Source organism: Malurus melanocephalus, unplaced genomic scaffold (genome assembly GCF_030028575.1).
Source record: "Malurus melanocephalus ecotype Western Australia unplaced genomic scaffold, MMel_1.1 scaffold_161, whole genome shotgun sequence".
In the NCBI taxonomy this organism is placed as follows: Eukaryota; Metazoa; Chordata; class Aves; order Passeriformes; family Maluridae; genus Malurus; species Malurus melanocephalus.
The window spans coordinates 133,295-153,990 of NW_026623393.1; the positions used below are offsets into that span (position 1 = coordinate 133,295).

The following is a 20,696-nucleotide window of genomic DNA, read 5'->3' on the forward strand; positions in this document are numbered from 1 at the left end:
ACCAGTAAAATAAAAAAGGCACTCTCCATTCCCCTAGATCAGGATAAGAGCCGTGTGTTSTTGCGTGCATGCTCATGCACAGTTCTGGAAGCTGTTGCACAAACACATGACTGTTTTATACACACACTGGGGAACATCAGTACCTTAGCTGGGTTTGTGTTGTTTGCCACCCATATTAAAACATCAGTGGTCTCATGCTGTATACAGTAGATAAATAATGTTTTTAAAATATAGTATGGGAGTAAATCCAAGAATATGATGTCATCAACAGAGGGATGAGTCTGCTGTGTTCAGGGAGGGGCAGTAAAATCATAAGTTAGACTCATTCATACTAGAGAAGGAGCTGTTTCCAGAGACGTGTTGCACTTCACTCATTTGTATCTGCTCAGGGCTGAATTTTAAGCCAAGGTATGTTTTTCCACTTCTCTTTCATATGAAAAGTTCTTACTGTTTAAATTCAGTGTGGTTTGTTGCTTCTTGGGAACCACTTATTGAATTCTTAATAGGTTTCTGGTTCAGTGACAAAAGAGCTGATATTATTTCTCCTCCAGGAAGAAGAAAAAAAAAAAGTTTTGCTAATGTGATTTTGTAACTTGGCAGGTTTTGTAGAACTATAACATTTAYAGAAAAATGTTTCATTTCAATGTATCCAACACATCAAAGCCACAGGGTACTTCATCTGCCACAGATACTGTCCAGTGAACTGGAGGGTAAGGATTTCTCCTATTCAGATGACACTTCATGTCTGTAATCACACCATGGGCACAGTTCCTTTCATCTCACAAAAATAATCAGAAAGTACAAGTAGCTAACTTTGTTTTCAGCTGAGAAATCACCTACAAAATAGTAGGGAGAAACCAGAGTCAGCTCTTTTCTGTATCTACTGTTAATTCTGTCTCTTGTTTATTATTTTGGTTGTAAACTTTGTTGTGCAGGACATAGAAGTGTGTGTGTGTGTGTGTGTGTGTGTGTGTGTGTGTGTGTACCTTACACTGCTAACCTGTCTCATCTGTACTGATTGAATGGCAAAGGCTAAACTTTTGAAACTTTTACTTAAAATACAAAGAAGAAAGGGTTTGGATGACATTTAAGCTACATTATTAGGTTATTTTTAAAAATCTGTATACAAATGTTAAAAATTCAGTAGGAGCTTGGTTTAAGGTGCTGATGAAAACAAAGAACGCTTAGTAGTGGGATTGTAATTAGACTCAAATAACAAAAATTCCAAAGGTTGAAATAAATGCTCTACTTTCAGCTATTCATTTTCCATTACTCAGTATGTTAAGTGGCCTTCTTAGTGTAATAATTGTAAAAAGCCATAAAGCCAGAAGCATTCAAATAGTCTGGCATTAGAATTCCTGTTTTAATACCCTGTATGTAATCTTACAGGTGCCATCTCCTAAGAGGGGGTTTTAGATGGGACTTTTATCTTATACAGCTTATTTTCTTAGAACTAGAAGACAGCTAAATAAAAGAAATCTCTATTTTCACACATGAGTCTCTAGGATTGAAGTATCAGCATATTGAGTAATATCATTCATATGACTTTTATCCAGTCTCTAATAATGTGTAATYATCAAGAAAAAAATTAAAAGGATCATGTTAGCACTCCAGATTCGTTTATAGACTTCCAAATTCATTTGTCTTGTTTTCTGTGTGAACAGTGAAAACACAAACAGAAGGCATAAATACACCCCAGTTAAAAAAGACCTTGGAATAGCAGAGCAGAGACACCTCCAGAAAATTTTAGTCCAGGTTTTCCTCTGGGCCTGAGTACATGTGAGAACAAGACTGAGTTACTCAGTGTTACCTGAACATTTTGTACCGACAATCTAACAAAGGAACTGCCTTTTCTACTGAGTTAGAGCTTCCTGAAATAAGCATCCCATCCTTGCACAGGAAAACAGCTTTAAAAATTCTTGTAGCTATGTGATATTTCAAGTATTTTCTCAGGCAGAAAACAAAAGGAATTTGGGAGAATTTTAGCACGTTCATTATGAAGAACCTAAAATTTATTGTTTAAGAATAGCCAGTGTTTTATAATGTGTTTTTCATTAAAAGAAAGGCGTAAGAATCTGTTAGTCACCCAAATTCCRCTGTTTTTAAAGTCACAGTAGGAAAAAACGTCATATTACAAGTCTAGGAAAACTTTTCAGAGAATACAGCTTTGCTTTGAAAACAAATTCCCTCTCAGTAACCAAATGAACTGGAAAAAATGCACCTGAACTCATTAGCAAAGCTAATCAATATCAAGTTTTAAAAAAAACCCAACACTGAGAAAAATGCCATTTAAGTAAAACCTCTACTTTTCTTTAAAATTACACATAAGCCTTGTTCTCTTGCCACTGATGATTTTTCAAAACTCCCTCTCAGTGCTGCATAGAGATGAGTTTCCCCTACCATATCAAAGGCTTATCTTCCTTCTAGCATTTAACACACTCCATACATGAAGATGGAAAGCTGTGTCTCTGCCTGGCTGATACAGCTGTGAAGGAACAGGGCACTTTAAAGTGGAGACACAAGCTGTGCTTTGCCAGCCCTTTCTGGGCTTTAGGAACGTGTAGCTGCCAAGGAATCACACCCTAGAGCAGTCTGTGGGTGCTGACTCACAAATGGGTGGCTTCAGCTTCACCCCTTGGTTGGGTGCCCTGAGCAGAGAGGGAGGGAGGAGAGGGCATCCCAGCTGTGCCAGCCCAGGGGAAAGCACAGAAGAGGAGAGCAGCACTTTAAATTCGGGCCCTGCAGGCTGGCATTGCACAGATCGAGTTGTAACTAGATTACTGCAGTAGTGACACCTCRTTTACTCAGCAGTAAAGCTAATGAGTGGGACTGAGGGACCCTGGTCATGGTCCAACACCCCACTGAGGAGTTAAATGCTGGAGAACAGGCACAAATGGGACACAGACCAGAGAAAAACAAAAAAAGTTGCCTGCTGAAAGCACTTATCTTCAGTCTGATGATAGGCAAGACCAAAGAATTCAGACATTGTGGCAAAGCTGATACCAAAATACTTCAGGACTTTTAGTGTTCCCTGRACAGGTGGATTTTACTGACTTTAGCTGCTGTGTTGTATTTAAGTCCCCTACATGTTAACTCCTCAGCTTGATTCAGCAAGGTTGGGCTGSTTTGTGTGATCCTTGCAAACAAATCTGATAATCCAGGTTTGCAGATTCAGTAGCTTTGCACAATAAGGTATTCCAGCAAGGTGATAGTATTGCAGAGACACACTTCAGACTRTGGTTAATGTGCAGTGAATGGAGCTGTCAAAATGCAGAAACGCATTTTYCCCACTCATTTTATCTGAGATTACAGTTAAATGCTACAAAAAAACCCTGAATGATCCATGGTAGAGGTCCAGGTCTTTCTAACATTGACAGGGTTTATGTGCATGCCCAGAGGCAGAACTGGTCATAGGTGCTTTTCTTCCTGCAGTGTTCCTGCTCCGGCACAAAGGAAAAAGYTCTTTGGGACCACACCCCAGTGCGGAGGTGGCCTGTCCCTTTGCCATGGCTGTCAGAGTTCCCATCAGCTGTCTGACTGGCTGAAGGGCTGTTGCTCTGGGGTCATGGAAAGGACAGCAGGTCCCTCTACCCACACACAGGGAGCACARCAATGTGCCACTTTCTCGATGTTAAGGGTGAACTCCCTGCAGGTAGCAGGAASCAATAAACTGCAAGTGTTCCATCAGGTACCTTGAGCATTTTTACAAAAAGGAGCTGTTAAGCTCTCACAATTCAAAGCTGGGACCTGATCCTTAAAAAGGTTCTTAGGATGACAGAAATATTGCAGCACATGCTGCTAGATTTTGGCTCAGCTCTGCATGCACTTCTCACCCCCTTCTGCAGCAGCCTTTCCCTATAATAAGCCATATTTTACAGTCTGTATGATATTTGGATTCTGCTCAGATTAGAAGCTCCTTGAGGCACAGCCTCTCCCTATGTCTGCAGTATTTTTGCACACTGGTTATCCCCAAAACCTCTGGTCCTCAGTGTAACACAGACAGTGTGGCAGTGTCTACAGCAGCCAACAGCTCTCCAAGAAAACAACCAGATGGAGGGACAWAAAGTGTCACAAGTAACCACACAGGCCAGACCCTCAGCTGGACTGAGTGCTCACAGTGCACTCCAAATCAGCATCAGCAGAATAATGACAGATTATAGAAGATGAAGCCTTATGGATGTATCAGGAGAAATGAGCAATTTGCTCACTGGTAGCCTGCTTAACAAACAGATCACCGACAAATTCTCTTTTTCTGGCTCATTCTCCAGAGGAAAAGGTCTGTGAAAGGATGATTTTCCTAGCGGTGAAATTGGGAGATTAGAAAGAAATTTATGCTGTACAGGTTCCCTTACCTATCACAACAGATAAACCTGCTTCTGGACTCATACTATGCTTCAAGTCAAATTTTAGCCTTTTTAACTGCACACTTTCAGTTCAACACTGAACTTCAGCCAGTGAATCTTACAACCAGCCTGGTGTCATCAGGTTATTTACTGTAATGATCTTCATCCCTGTCTGTGATACCCGAGATCCAGGATGAATTTATTTCTTTATTTCTTCAGATTGAGTCATCTAAATTAAACCCACCAGACACTGTTTTACTCAGGGAAAAACAGGGTCTTCCCACATGCTCCTCGTGTAGAATCCTGTTTTACCTGTTTAAGACCAGCTCACAGATGACTGTCACCTTGGCATCACCWAGAAAGGTTTGCTGTGTCTGGTCCTTCTAGTGCTGGAACAAGCCACTTTATCTRTGAGCAAACAGCAAAAGAGCAGGCAAAAGGTGTGAGGCACTGCAGGTGACCAGGAAATGTTTGCTTTGTGGAGATTCTCTCTCCTCTCYCTCTATACACAGGCATATATGTATACATACACACAAAACAACATATTTAGAATGATTAGCATCTTTTCAGAGAAGTAAAATTCATGTTTATTCACATATCCATGCAGCCCTGTCCAACCCATTGCTAGGGGACAGTCCTACATGGAACCTCTGTAACTTTCCTCACGGATTTTTCACAATGTACAAAACAATCAGCAAATATTTTCATCAGACATTTCTGATGTGTCCAACTATTAGGATAAAACCAGTTGTATTTTTTATTTTATTTTCCTTTGTCTGGGTAAATATCTTGTCTTTTTCTCTCAGTTAATGCCAAAATTTCCAAGTCATGAGGATGTGGGACTATCACTCAAGGGCAGATAAATAAGCCAAAGGAGTTAACTTCTTTCAAGCCTGCAATCGATATAGATATTTACAGTAAATCATAAATTCAAATAAGACAAAGAATTTGGAATATCCATTTACAACAACAAGAACAAAGGAACCAGTTTAACATTTGAGAGCTTTCTCCATACCTGGCTTTGTTTTTTTTTCCTCTCTGTGACTTCCAAGTTGATTTTCAAAATCATAATAGTTCAGCCTGCCTAAAGTAGTCATAATGAATCAGACATGAATGAATTTCATGGCTCATGAATGGCTGGCACATTGGTCATAGAAGCTTTCATTTATAATTTGAACATTTTTTTAAAAAACACCATGTGGAGGTAGGTCACACAAGACAACCCTATCCCTTCCCCTTCTGATTACATTTTTCCTCTGAGAAACTTCTCTATTTTTATCTTAAAATAGCTCATAAATTCCAGTCAGCTAAGTCAGCAAAAGGGACTACTTTCTACTTACTTTCCCAGAAGTAGGAGGAACTAGAAGTGACAAAGTGAAGTCAGTTTTGTATAGGTGTTTCCTGCAACATTTTGGAAAGAGGTTTTTTTTGGAAATGTAAGAAGACAGCAATTAATTTTCTTTTACAATACATGTAGTCTACAAATTGGCATTTAAATCATACTACAGTTCATAACTGTACAGAATGAGACATCTGGAGTTCCATTCCTCTACTCTTTGCATCATGTACTTCTATAGACAGGTTAAGAGGTTCCCACTCACATTTGTCTCAATTTTTAAAAAATCTGTCTAATGTAACATATTAATAAAGATTGCCTTAGARTAAATGTACTCTGATCAAATACTCTTAAAAAATCACAGATAAGTTTTTGTTTAAAAAGAAGAAATCAGACAATTTCAGATTTTGGACTATTTTGAAGCTGGGTAAAATACAGATCCAAACTGTGTAAATTACCTACATTTTTTAACATTCTAAATGAAAATCCCAGATAAAGCTTTCATAAGCATGGTATATACCTGACTTAGGCGAGAATCCTTATTCACTCTTTGGTTTGGAGCCCTTTTCCCTCTTGGGAAATTAAACCCCTCTTCTTCCCTTCTTTCCTTCCTTCCATTTCTACATTATCATTTCTCCTTTTTCATCATTCCCTCCTCCCCAGCAGCAGTTCTTCTCCTCTGTTTCCCTCAGCATCATTATGTTCCCTTCCAGACCTCACATCCGCTCATTTCCCCTTCACTTGTTCCTGCCCTGACATCCTGCCATGAGCCTTTGCTGCCTGCTGCAGAAAAACATCGCACGCAATTCCAYGCGGTGCTTCCCCTTCTGCAGTGGTGGCAAAAGTGGTGGTACGCAGGTGCAAAGGTGACATGGATTAACTTAAATCTGATTTTTTTTCAAAATTTATGAAGCTGGTCAGAAGACAAAATTTCTGTTTCAGAGAAAAGCTGGTCTTGCCATTTTTATCAAAAGCATGAAAACAAAACGTGGAAAAAATGCACTCACAGAGGATAAATCTGTCTGGGAATGGGGAGAACTGATAAAGGATTTTGAAATCCTTTTTTCCTCCTTAAGGAAGTGCCTGAGGGATAAACTGTAGTGAACTGGGCTCTCACAGCTGCTTTTTTTTTTTTTTTTTTTTTTTTTGAACTACTCCTCTTTGTAAAGATATAAAACACTTTAGTGTTTAGAGAGAGCAAAAGTGGAGCTGGGTCACCCTCTAAACTGTCAGCAGTCAGTGCATTTTCTCTTTTGTTCAAGATCAGAAATGACATATTTAAAACATTTTCTGTTATATTCCCAAAATCTTTTGTGAAAAATATTTCTTTGAAAATCAGTTTCTCCAAGAATTTCCTGGTTTGGTAGTCAATTTCATAGGAAAAGAAAATTCCCCTCCTCCAACACTTTTCAAAGTGTCTCCTTTGTAGCTGTAGTGACATGTGAGTTTGAGGTAGCAGAAAACACAATCCATTAATGGAAGCAGAGCAGAGGGGCACAATCCCCTCCCTCCCCTGCTGCCCACGCTGCTTTGGAAGCAGCCCAGGGCTCATTTGGCTTTCTGGCTCAGGTTCACATTGCCAGGTCATGTCCATCACCCGTGAGCACCCCAAGCCCTTCCCAGCAGGGATCTGTTCATCCCCAGCCTGTGCTGATACYGGGGGTTGCCCCAACTCAGGTGCAGCACCTTGAATTTGGCTTTGTTGAACTCCATGAGATTTGCACAGGCCCACCTCTCAAGCCTGTCAAGGTCCCTCTAGATGGAATCCCTTCCCTCTGGTTGGCATCCCTTCCCTCTGGTTGGCATCCCTTCCCTCCACTGTCACTCAACCACACCACACCTTGGGTCCCTGGCAAACTGGCCAAGGGTGTACTTGATCCCACTGTCTGTGTCAATGACAGACACTAAACTTTGGTTTTTTGTTAGTTTTGGGTACAATRGCTCTTTGAAGGAGCTGTGGCATTTACTAAAGCAATCTGTCTCTCTAACTAAACTGTTGCCCTGCGTTTTTTTTTGTTGGGTCTGACATCTGGAAAGAGCAGATAGAATGTATCTTCCCTGTGAACACCAGTGCCCAAAACCTGGGTATGTAGAGGCAAAAACAGTCTGCACCAGGTTCCAGCAGGACTCTGTCATCTCCTGTTGCTAACAAAGGGATAACAATAAATTAATACACAATTTCATTTAAATGCTGGCAAAGTATGAAAAGGCAAAAATGAAAATTGTAATCCATATACTGACTGTTATAAATTGGCACTGTAAATCACACTGCTTCTCAGCTGGAGAAGCATCCTGAACCTTCCAGATCTCTCAGTGAAAGTCACATCCATCTTTTGTACAGTTTAATCACCAAATCCCTATCAGCATGTATTTGAATACTTAGTTCTTCCAACAGAGATAGGATGTATTCCCACTTAAGAAATGTTGTGATTAGAATTCCCCTGGGTTTTAGGTTTTCAGCAGAAAGGCTCTATTTGGATTATATCTAATTTTCATCTGCTGTTGCTATCAAGATAATTGCAATACAGTTTGAAATTCACTGTAGTTACTCACACACCATTTCTAACAGGTACATCTGGTTTTGAGCTTTTCTCTTCAATATATAGAATATGTTGGTTTCTAGCTGTGCTATCTGAAAACTGACCTCTTTCCAATTGCAAATACTCATGTACTGGCTAAGTGAGGAGCAGATACATGAAAATAATATGAAATGACTGTCCCAGCTGCTCGAGAAACAACAACGTAACAKGATGTGTTTGACCTAGGAAGGACAAGAAAAATGGCTTTCTGAAGTTTATCAYTTAAGAAGTAAGGGGCATTACAGACTGGCTTCTCCTTGAGAAGGGATCTCACCATTACTTGCACTGTCACACTCTGCTTTTAGTCCTTAAAAGAATGTGAAATTTAACATAAACAAACAAACAAACAAARCCCTCCAATTATTTGATAAAGMAAACCTGCTATTTAGACAATGAGCATTATGTCACATTTGTATTGCCCTCCATGACACAAATCAGTGATGYTGGGGATGCTCTGAGAWGGTCCACAAGAAAAACTATTCAGGAGGTTGAAATCTGAGTTTATAATTGAGTGTAGCTGTTGTTGGAAGTTCTAAATTAAACTAGGACCATCTTCAGGAGCCCATGCATTAGATGTTCTAACCTGAACAAACTGGGTAAAAATAATCTCTTCTGAATTCCACCTTCTCAAAATTRAAGCTGTAATTTCACTTAAGCATTATTATATAGTTAATAATACTTATAAACCTATCCTGTTGTCTGAGCATGTTGTGAAAGGCATTAAGAGAACACAAGGCATTAAGAAAACACAATTTACAGGGAGGACAGGCTCTGCCTGTGATGTCTTCTGTGCTAAGGACTCCTCTGCTTGCACAGAGCCATCAGCATGGGAACAGCTGTAGTGACTGAGACATTTCCAGCTGCTGGCAGGGATGGCTGTGTAGTTGCAAATGTGGTTTTCAGACATAATGTGACAGGTTAAAACATCTTTTATGTTTTTGCTAGATACAGCAGAGTAAAATAATCAGTTATGTGTATGATAAGGAATGAGGAAAGCAGTAGCTGTCAAAGAAATAAATATTAGACTTTGGGACAACAACCAGTCAGCCACACACACTGTGAGCTTCTTTGGGAGCTCTTTGTTACTGGAGACACTTGGGCTTTCCTCAAAGGCCACACCTGTGAAAGCCCCTGGTGAAAAAGTGCAGGAAATGCTGCATTATTGCAAATGCCTGACAACAGTGTGAACATTATAGTGACTGGAGGCACTTGAGATAGCAAATCTTTTTCTCCTAAATGGCTGCCAAAATGTCCTCAAGGTGCTAGAAGTAAAGTGCTTTCAGGGCACAGAGCCAGTTCATATGAAAGGCAAATCTCTCCATCAAGTATTTAATGCTCATAGGGACCAATACTGACAAATACTATTTGGYCATTAGACCTTCACATTTTACTTAGTCATGAGAACCTAATGCTGCTASCCAGGGAAAAGAGCAGTATTTCAATTGCTAAGAGGAAGGAGTGGCTAAACTGAGCTGAAGAGGCTTGGTGGGAGCAACRCATCAAAGAGCAAAGCTTTAGAGGACATCCACATGCACGTCAGGGAGAGAGCCTTGGGAGGAGGTTTGTGCATTGCTGAGCAGCTCTTCTGTGCCTCCACTGCAGCACGGAGAATGAAGGAGCTGATCAGTCATTTATCTTCTTGGGGAGCTGATCTGCTTCAGGACTTACAGCCTTTTCCTCTTATCATTCCACTGCTGTGGCTCTGCTAATCCCATCCCTCTCTCTCTGCAGGATATTCCATTGCTCTCTGTAATGAAGTCATCAAACAATTTATGTCACTCACATGCTTCACCAGGGCTCTCCTGTCTTTCATGCTGAGATCAAGACTGCAAYTAAACTGGTTGAACCCCAAGACGAGTTCTGAGAACCCACACAAGAAACGGCTCCTCCAGTCCACGTCCCAAAAGCTGTCATCTGCCAGGTGAAAATTCACCTTTTTCTTTTCCAGCTTAGCTGGTTTTTCCCYGGTTCTTGCAATGGGTTTGAGCTATCTGGCTTTCAGGAAAGGCTGTTTTCTAAAGCAGGAAATTCTCACTTTAACACAGAAATATAATCTAACTGCACAAGCTACTCTTGATAAGATCACTAGYATTTTATTTCTTTATCACTAGATGCCTTAGCTATTCACTGGACTCAGGGTATTGTCTGCAATTTGAGAGCTGCATTGTACTGTTTGATATCATCAGAGCTGCTATTCCACATAGTATCACACTCCTGCAATGGATATGAAATTGGTCTCACAATGCTAGCATGTTAAACACTGAATTCTGTAGTGGTAGTGGAGTACAGTAATCCCTTGTCCACAACAGAGAATTCCTATGGTGCCTGCAGAGCTCACGAGGTAGATACAGCCACCGTTGACCTTGTTCCAACTTGGGAAATCTACATGTCATATTATAAAACTGGGGAGGTTTAAAATCTCTTATTTGTCTTTGTACTTCAGTTAATTTGTGCAAGTTGTGATCATTCAGCTTTGTAGTCAGACACCATGAGGGTAGGAGGGTTAAGGGATGTGCAAGATTCCAGCCCCAGGACAAGAMAGGGTTTCCCAGCAGTCACTGACACCAAACAGGGAGCCCTGTGAGGTTCCTGAGSCTGAGGCAGGTTGCTTTCACTCCAAGCACTGCTTGGGCTCCTTCTCTCCCTGTACAAATGTGCAGTTTGGCTTCCATCCAGCATTTTTTGTAGGAGAGCTCAATGGGAGGAGTATTGTCAAGCTTGGCAGTGAACCAGCCAGGAATAGGAATAAATTATCTTGATAGAGGGTCATCTTCTCAGCAACAGATCCAATGTTGAGCATAAACTTTGCAAATCGTAAAAATGTAAGCAAACCATGATCTGACCATTCTCCTGTTCACAGGAGGCCTTACATCTGACAACASAAATTGAGCTTTGTCAGTCTAAGCAAATAACAGCTGTGGGTTGATTTTACCCACACTACAAACTGAGTGTCTTGTTGTTCTTTACTTATTTCTACCTAGAAATAACCAGGGCCCCAGACAGCACTGTCTCCATCAAGGTCACTTCCTTTCCCCTTCACACATAACACCACCTGTGGCACTTTAAACTTGCCAGAGTCTCTGACTTGGATCTGCCACCTTCATCTCTCCTCTTCCTCAGCATCTCCTCTGTCTGTCCTTCAGAGTGAGAGCCACTCCATCTGAAGGCTGGAGCAAACAGGAATCTGAAACCAATGCATTCAAGGCTGAGCTGTATCCTGGCATTATTTAACATGCCTGCTTGTATTATTGTTGTTAGCTAATGCTTGTCCACAAGGGCACCAGAGARCTTGAGAAAAGGAAGTGGAAAGCTGAATGCCACTTGCAAAGTTTGACTTTGAACCTCTAACCTTACTGAGGATGAAATTCAAACATAATTTTGGGCCAAATATGAAAATCAAGTCAACAAAGCCCAACAGGACATGGCAGCAGATGGATCTTAAGCTCAGTGTTACACTTGGAGATTTCTGAAAGCAAATGCTGACAACAAAGCTCARGATAGCAGGATGCAAAAGTAGGCTGACTCAATATCACATACCTGGGAAAACACAGAGGGCAGATAAGAATCAGTGTCAGAAATGTGATAAACACAGACATGGGCCTGGCAGGGCTCACCCTGTCTCTGAGAGAGCAAACCTAGCCTGGGACTCCCCTAGCCCTAACCTGAACTCTAGGTGTGACCTGAATCTTGCTCTGTGCATTGTTCCCATGAAAATGTTCTCAGGAATGAATCCATCCATCGAAGGRATGACTGTTCTTCACTCCTGCAGTGCTTTTGCAGTCCCACTCCTGCTGCAGYTCCCAGATTTCTCACTCTTCCTGACAATAACCTAAATGCTAGTTGTTGGCTGAGCTTTGGACAATGAGCACTCATGGTTAACCTTACCTATTCTCACACGAGAAATGCCAAAAAACCAGAACGAAATACCCTGCCAGCCTTGCAGAGTGAGCTTGTGGTCAGTTTCCTCCTGTTTGAATATTTTCTTTCTCAGTTGCCAAAACATTTTGAGCAAACACACTACAATACACACAGGAAAAGTGTAGATCCAGTTGTGACCTGTGTTGAGTAAGATTTAGGTGCTGGGCTGTTAGAAGGAAAGTTATCATCTTGGTTCAGGACACACAAGGCTTCTGGTGACTCCTGGCACCAGGCTGTGGAGCAGGGTCACATTAAGTCTAAGGGAGCAGGAGTTGGGCRGGTCCGTGGAGATCAAAATCCTGAAGAATTAAAGACTTGAGAAGAGCAGCAAATATTCACAGGGTGAGGGAGAAGAAGTTGTGAGATTGACATCAGAAACCTCAAAACTGATGATATTTCCAAACATGGAAGATTCAGATTCAGTGTTTATTTMAGTATTTATACTAACTGGAAATAGCTTCATAAAGATAAATACTCTCAATCAACATTATTCAATAAGCCTGTGGCATCTTAGTATACAAGCATGTGAATTACCCAATTTCCAGATTTTATTCCAAATTAAACAGAACAGAGATCTTTCATCATGACTACAAAGAGAGGAACAAACTGACTTATGTTTGTTTAACACTTACAGTTAAGGCCTTCCTATACTTCATYTCTTCATAGGCATACTGTCATAAGAAAACTGGAGATGGAGAAAAARTCAGAACAGCTTAAAATTTCTGAGCTGTTTGAACAGCAGAAATTGAAGTGTGTGCTGGAGGAGGTGGAAGGCAGTGATACCTGTTTTCAGAGTAGTTAGATAGTTTTTGAATTAAACTTCTTTCTCTCCTCTTGAACTACCATAATACCGAAAGTTGCTGAGAAGTACAGGGAGTTCTCCTTYAGGGTAGTTCTACTATTAGTTTATTAATCCATCATGTACAAAAGGGAAGGGAAAAGCTGCACAGCATCCACATAATAGAAATCTTCGGGAAAACAAAACCGTAAAACAGCTTTTCAGGTCTAAATTTAACTTAGGGAATTGTTGCTGTGAGCACATCACTATGCACATGTTTTGTAGATATCACATTTTCAGTTCTTGATGGCACCCCAGTTGCAGACCTCATTTACTTTTATTGATAAACCCTCTCTAATATTAGCAGAAGGTTTATTGTTGAAAAATAAACAGCTGAGGGATTTACCTTCATGTTTCATTCCTTCATTCAAACTGTGCCTTGCTGTGATATGTCCAAAACAACTCTAGAACAGTGTTCAGGGGATTTGGCATTTCCTATTATGTATTTGTTTATACCCTTCCCTTTTAAATTTAATGATGCGTTGATGCGCCTTTCTCTGCAAAAGGAATGTTCTCAGAGCATCACCAACAGCAAAGTTTTGCTGGGATGTTTTCCAAAGTCTCGGTTGTGTGAAAGATTTCCACACAAGAGGAGTTACACTGTTCCAAAGAACAGCCCAGTGAGTTCATACATGCAAAATTGCAAAATCTCTATGGCAGGAATGGTCCATCTAGTCCTTGTGCTCACCACTGACTGGATGTGCCCATGTAGCCCCATAATAGCCTATCTCAGAAATTTTCACAGGAGAGGCTGAATCCACTCACATTTATAAAGTGCTCTCAGTAAAATTACTGCTTGCTTATTACAATAATACATGGCATTTATAAATATTACAATGGGAATGAAAGATGATCAGAGCTGCATGCCAGCATGTTTCTGATCAAATATGTGTTTTCTCAGTAATTCTGAGAATGAAGAGGACATATTTCTGCAAGGAAAGTGGTTAATTTAAAAAGTTATTTCTTGCTCAACATTTTTAGCATACACTGTCCTTGAGATAGTAATCAAAAACTATGGATAGCCTTTAAGTGAGCTTTAAGGAATACAAAGTTCTCAGGAAYTGGAAAGGTGTTATGAACATGCAGATTTTTAAGAGGTCAAAAAGCAAGCAAAAAGAAGTTAGGGTTTAGATTTTTTTCCCTAGACAATAACTTTTSTCAGAAGAAATTCAAAAGAGTAAAMCCAAAAATTTTACTTGTAGTTCATCTGCTATAGCTGTTGAGGAGGTACCACAGAGCTTTACACAGCATTCTTATTCTCCAAAAACCAAGCAGAAATTTTACTTAAAAGCTTCACTAAGTCAAGGTCCAATGCACTGAACACTACATCCGACTCTTATTCATTTCAAGTATGGACCTAACCCTCCTTTATTATCTTCTTTAAAATCAGAAACTAATATTTTAACCATTTCTTCTGAGAGAAATCAGCCGCTTATCATTTTGATCTCTGAAAACTGGGATTGTTTTAAAAGACTAATTCCTCAGAAACTCTTTTCCATATCTTCTTTTGCTATAATTCCATATCTATTTCTCTCGCTGGGRTATTCTTTCTTTCCTTAACACACAACTGAAGCACCAGAATGACCAAAAASGTGAACAGAGCAGCACATACATGTTCCAACAGCCCAGTGTGGCACTTGGTAGTCCTGATGCAGGAGACTAACTCAGCACATTTCAGCTGCCAGTAATGGCCCCTCAACTCCTGGCCATGCAGGATCTGCTTTCCTGGCACCCAGGCTGCCTTGTTCCCCCATCTGAAAATCCCTACTGATACAAGAAACACGTTTCTCTGGTTCATTCTGTGACTTAGGTGAACCAGTTTTGTGTCCCAAAATTAAAAATAATTTTAAAAAATAGTTTAGTGAAGGCCAATTCTCATAGTGCYCTCAAAAAAACCTGCATAGCTTCCTAAAAAGCCTTGCTGAGCAAGGGCACCTCAGTGAGGAAGAAAATTCCAATGAGAGAGRGCACTTGCTGCTGAAATTCAGCTTTAAGTAACCAGGGACCTGGTCTAGTGGAAGGTTCCCTGCCCCAAGCCATTCTTTGATTCTACAATTTTTTTGGGTTGTTTTTTTTTTTATTATTTTTTTGAATCCAATTTTCATTTATTAGCACAAGAAGCACAAATTAAAGAATTTATGATAATGTGGGCTGGACAGTCTGTATGTCAACCACTTGCTCAAAGCAGGGTCAGCTACAAAATCAGACYATGCTACTCTGGGCTTTTACAGCTGGATCTTTGAAACTTCTGCAATTACAAGGCTGMAGGTTAATTATTTAGCAGCTGGAGAAACTTGCAGATTCTGTATTTTGATCCTGAAACAGCCTCTATTGTTGAAATTATTATTTCTCACTTCAGATTAAATAGAATTCTACAAAAATTGCACTTTTAGGACAACAGCAACAACCTTTGGTGACATTTGCAATATTTTGGAGGTCATCTTTAGTAGAAAAGTTTCTAAAATATTGATGGCAGCAAGTCAGAGGTCAAACATTGACTGTAACACAAACATCATCACAAGTCKGAAGTAAATCAAAACCTGTTTGCAATGAGGTAGGCCCTCTCCCATATACAAAGGTCCTGTGTTCAGGACGGGATTTCTCTCTGGATAAGTTCACATTTTCCTTCTCCTTCCAGTTCTCACCACAGTCATGCTGTTCTTCTCCATTTTAGTTATAACTGTTTTACTCAGAGATTATACCTTTTGTCAAAGTCATCACAGTTCTTGAATGGGATGGACAAACAGCCATGAAAAATAGYACACCAGGTTTTTTAAGCTAAAGAGTATAAGAATTCATTTTAGGAAATGATAACCTTGGAGATATTAAAGTAAGAACTTTCAAGATTTCCATTTGGAAAATAAGTATGTTATGTAAAGTGCTTCATTCCATCTGATTGGACTTCTGTTCTCTCCACACCTTTCCTTAGCTGGAATTGAGTGAATTCATCTCCCACACAGGCAGAGAAATTATTAGCCTCTTCTCACCTTAGTCTCATTGTTACTGAAATAACTACTTAAACAGACCAACTTTTTTCCCCCTATTTTTTCTAACATAGTTGATGTAGATGCCTTTAATGATAACTGCAGAACAATAGCTCCTTTCCCTGATGTGTTTCAAGCTTACACAAGAAATAATATCTAAAAATTACACTTTCAAGAGGCAGCTCCMCTGTATATTTTCTTTATTGCCTTAATTTTCTGGCAAACTATGGAGCTGATCTGTACTAAAAATAACTTTTTCTTTTGCAAGGTTATTTTTGTCCCAGTCAAGTTGCTGAATCTGGTTCAACATGAAGCCTCATGAGCAGCGAGGGCAGCCATGAGGTAAAAGGGACAGTGAAGGGTGTATGAAAAGCATGAAACCTTTAAGTTAACATTGCCACAGAAAGTGTCCACTGATCTACAACCTCAAATGTGCTAAARCCCATTAGAGATTCATTATACGAAGATTGAAAATTAAAAATTAATGTCGTGGGATCCACAAAAGCAGAACATTTTAGGAATATTTCTGACACTTCCTCTACCTCTCCACAATAACTAAATGCCTCCACAGTAACACAGAATTAAAAGGGCRTTCAGAAACATTTGAGAACCCATTTCAGAGATGCCACAAGAGTGATATAATTTTACTTGCCAGTATTCTAAGATGCAAACCCATTTTGAAGCCAAAGAGATGGGTACAAGCAGTCCCATTGGTTTTGGATTAGATGGAAACAAGGGTCTCAGTGAACTGGGGATAGATGGTGATTTTTTTCAGGAGCAAGTGTTGCAAGAGGAGGCTGAAATAGAAGCTTTGAAAATAAACCTTATGGAAAAGGTATAGAATTTACAAAGAGGATGGGTTTGGTATTTTTGTTGATGTTAAAGTCTGAATGTGAGACTCAGTCACTGAAGCTGAATCTTCCAGCTCACCTTTGGGTTCCTGCTGAGCAATGCCTTTGCTTTGTGCCATCCCATCACTTGTGCCTCAGGCCTGCCACACTGGTGGTGTGGAGCTAAAGGAGAAATTATGCATTGAGATTGTTTTGTTATACCCTATTACTAAACAAAAATACTCCTTTTCCTCTCAAATAGACATTGTCCTGGAACCAAATCCTCCAAAGCTGTTCAAATTAAACTTATCTCTTTGCTTATCATCAGCAAACACCTGTCTGATAGTCACAAACGAGGCAGTTTAGGGGACATTCTACAGCCTCCTAACAACCTGGTAGGTTTATACTCCAGGCTCCTGGGGACAGCAGTGGTATTTACACGGGGTCAGCAGGACTTCCAGGCTTCCTTGCACAGACCAGGCTGTGGAAAACCTCCCTTGCTTGCAGCAGCTTTTAAATCCTACTGCTTCCCATTTCAGCCACAGCAGATCTGTCAGGCACAGACCCTTTCTCTTCTTCTGGCTCTGGCAACTCCTGTGTCACATTTACTGCAGCTTTTGCGTTGATTGTGAAGAAGCAAGGCTGCCTGGCAAATAGGCACAACCAGGCAACACTTGGCTGCCCCAGCTGGGCTCTCCTTGTTCAAGAGGACAAACAGAAAAAATATAAAGCTTCAAAGCAGGCTGGAACTGTGCAGAAAGAGGGTCAGAGGCGAGGCTAGGGCAGCCCTTACCTGTTTCTTTCTGTAGCTAACGTGTCTTCTAAAAAATCACCATGTCAGAAGTCAGCCAGTGTCAGAAGTCTCTCAGTTTGCAGCCACTCATCCAAACCCATTTATTTTCTCCCAGCTCTTCTACTCCTCTGTGCCCCTGACACGCAGCTGTACATGGAGCTGCATGGATGTATGGCAAGCAAGCTCTATGTGTCTGAAAACACTTTTGGGCACTGGCAGTACTTAAAGCAAACCAGGTAATTGTAAAATTCTGCTAAGGAAGCTACAGACTGGCTGTCATACCTGTCCTTCACGCGGTCTTGCTAAGGAATCCCTGAAATAAATGAGAAATTAAGCTGCTCTCTAGGCAAATTTTATCATGGATAATTGTTCATCACAGAAGTTCCTCATTTGGAGAGGAGCAGCGGGGCCTTGGGCCCATTCTGTCCTTGCAAATTAGCCTATGTAAGAAAACATCAGGACTGTGTACCTGTGCTTTTTAATATTCTCTCTTTTGCTCCAGCAAACCCCATTATAGCAGCTAGCATCGTAACAGCATTTATCTGTTTTAGGCTCCACCTCTTGTCTCTGAGGACTAAATTCGCAAGGTTAATATTATGACAATCTCAGAATATACTAATTACGAATTTCACACCTTGTTTCTGCAAAACATGTAATCAGCAAAGTCACAACAGCTGTAAAATATGCATTACAAAGTCCCTCCCTTACTCCCACAGAGGAGATTACTGCAGGTAACATTGAAATAACCTGAATTCTTATTACACATTTCAGAATTTGTCCTTGCATAAGACATTACTGAGACTATCATGAGACATTTAATTTTCACTGTATCTTAGCCTACAGAAAATGTTTAGCACAGTACAAGGTAAGGTTAACACCAGCAGCAGTACTAATGGAGTCATGAGTTCAGCAGCTGTAGGGCTTCATCCAGACCCAAAACAGATGGTGAAAAACACCCACCTGAAGCAGAATATCCCATTGGATAGTAAAGCTGTGCTGGAGCTTGCATTAATCCAGTAGCAGCATGAACCGAACTCTGAGTTTTTTTCCCTGTTTTTCTATTCCTTAGCTCKTATCTCTTGATCCTTAGAGGACTTTTTGTTCCAAATCATCACGTGCCCCTTCTCTTCTTTCAAGAGCTTCCACAGGCTCCAGCATGGATGGCTATAGCACAGAGTTTTCCCTCCACATGCTGAGATTAACCACTCTGCTGGGCTCTGGATGTTATCCTGCACTGGCTGATTAATTAACCCTCATGCCTGTCCTGGGGGTGCTCCCTCTGGTGCAGAACATGTGGGTCAGCCCTTGAACAGCTGGACATCCCACCAGTATGCCAGGAGACAGCAAGGTGCTCTAGGGACTCTRCCCAACCCTCAGTTTCTGGCTGTGGCACTGATGACCATCACCTTTTCAGAGCCCTTTTACGCAGAGTCCTTCTTTGCCTATAATGACAATCCATCAGCTGATTAACCCTTTCTTCCCAGTCCCACTGCAGGGGTTCCTGGTTTGCAGCAGTGGCAGGATCTGGCCAACACCCCAAGTATCGTCCTCAGCTGACCCCAAAGCCTGCCTGCCTTGGTGAGGGCAGTGTCTGCAAGAGGCACAGGGCTGGCTGCCACCAGCTCTGCCAGGCCATGACTGCCACCCACACAGGGCACCCTGAGGCCCCCCTGTCAGAACCTTGTCATTTTTTCCCAATGCTATTAACAAAAAATACTCCAAAACAAGATGAGGTTGATGGTGGGTTTTACAGACTGTCCAGGAGGAGGTAACTCACAACAGGAGGTGAACTCCATCAGGTTCAAATTCAGCCCCCACAGGAGTTCCTCAGGATCAGTGATGATAGATTACTGCAGCTGGGCAACATTTCAATCAAAACTGTCTCACAAAACCTTATTGAAATTCCCTGCTGAGATATTGTGCTTGTCTTGCATTGTACAGAAAGTATTTATTGAGAATGTGTGATAGGATCACATTTATTTTTGCCAAAATAGCACAAGAAAACAGCAAATCACTGCCTTTTTTAAGCTGTGTCTTTGTCAATCATAATTTATTCAGCAATCACATATTTTACATTAGTTCCCTGTGCTATACGGAATAGCATCAAACACATCATTTTAACCTTAAACATTAGGGTTTGTAAATTGATAATTAGCAGATTTTACCTTCTTCACTCCCCATTTCTACCAATGCATTATGGAAGGACTAAAGAACCAACTAGGTAGGTTTCCAGAAGCCCCGTGTCTGGACTTAGTGACATCCTAACTAGACCCTGCACAGTGTTCCTAGGTCACAGTAATATGATATAACTTATTTTAAAGTATTCTAGGTCTTTTCCTTCTAAAACCAAAATCTGAAAGAGATTAATTTACAGAATTTAATTTATAGCAAATAACAGGTCCAAAACTGCCTATTGATTTATCTGTATTTTCCCCACAGTTAATGTAATGAGGAGAATATTGAAAAAGCCAACATAGCCTTTATGACCACTCTGAATTACTAATGTACATCTTATTAAATATGTGCATATGTTGAACCTCAAAGCATAAAATAATGCACTCTACAATTTTTTTTCTGTTGGCTCACAGCCGACTGCCAGCAGAAGAAACAGTTTCTGATAATTGCATCAAGAGACAGAACTTCTCTTTTCTCAGATGACCTCTTGATGGTCAGCCATTAGTATTTTACTTCCTATGTGTTTTTACAGTGAAAAGTGCCAACACAGAAAGAAAGGGAGACTTGAAACTGCTGCTTGCAATTCGTTCACAGAATCTCTCACAGCCACCCAGGYTGAGCTTTGAGATATTTAAGTGTTYRTGAACATCAGCGCCTTGATGCCAGGCTTTCCATAGGGAGATTAATTAGAGAAAAGTATGGCTTTCTGAGGTATTATTTAAGAACTCAGAACATCAAAGATGTCAAAAACATCAGGACAAAAATGAGTTGCAGTTAATGGGAGACATAGAAGTTAACACAAAATGTTTCCATAAATATATCAAAAGGAGAATGGAGGAAAGTCCAGGCCTATTAACAAAAGGAAAAGGGAAGCATTAACACAGAGAATGATGCAAAGTT

The 20,696-nt window shown here is 40.5% G+C and overlaps 1 protein-coding gene across 2 annotated transcripts in view; it reads left to right on the forward strand.

Moving 5' to 3' along the window:
- Positions 1–327: 327 nt before the first annotated feature.
- Positions 328–20,696, forward strand: part of BDKRB2 (bradykinin receptor B2) — a 28,675-nt gene continuing 8,306 nt past the window's right edge. The window contains exons 1-2 of one of the 2 annotated variants that reach the window (XM_057371888.1): positions 328–408; positions 9,990–10,179. The gene's annotated coding sequence lies outside the window, so the exon portion shown is untranslated. The remainder of the gene's footprint in view (positions 409–9,989; positions 10,180–20,696) is intronic. The other variant, XM_057371889.1, reaches the window with a different exon arrangement.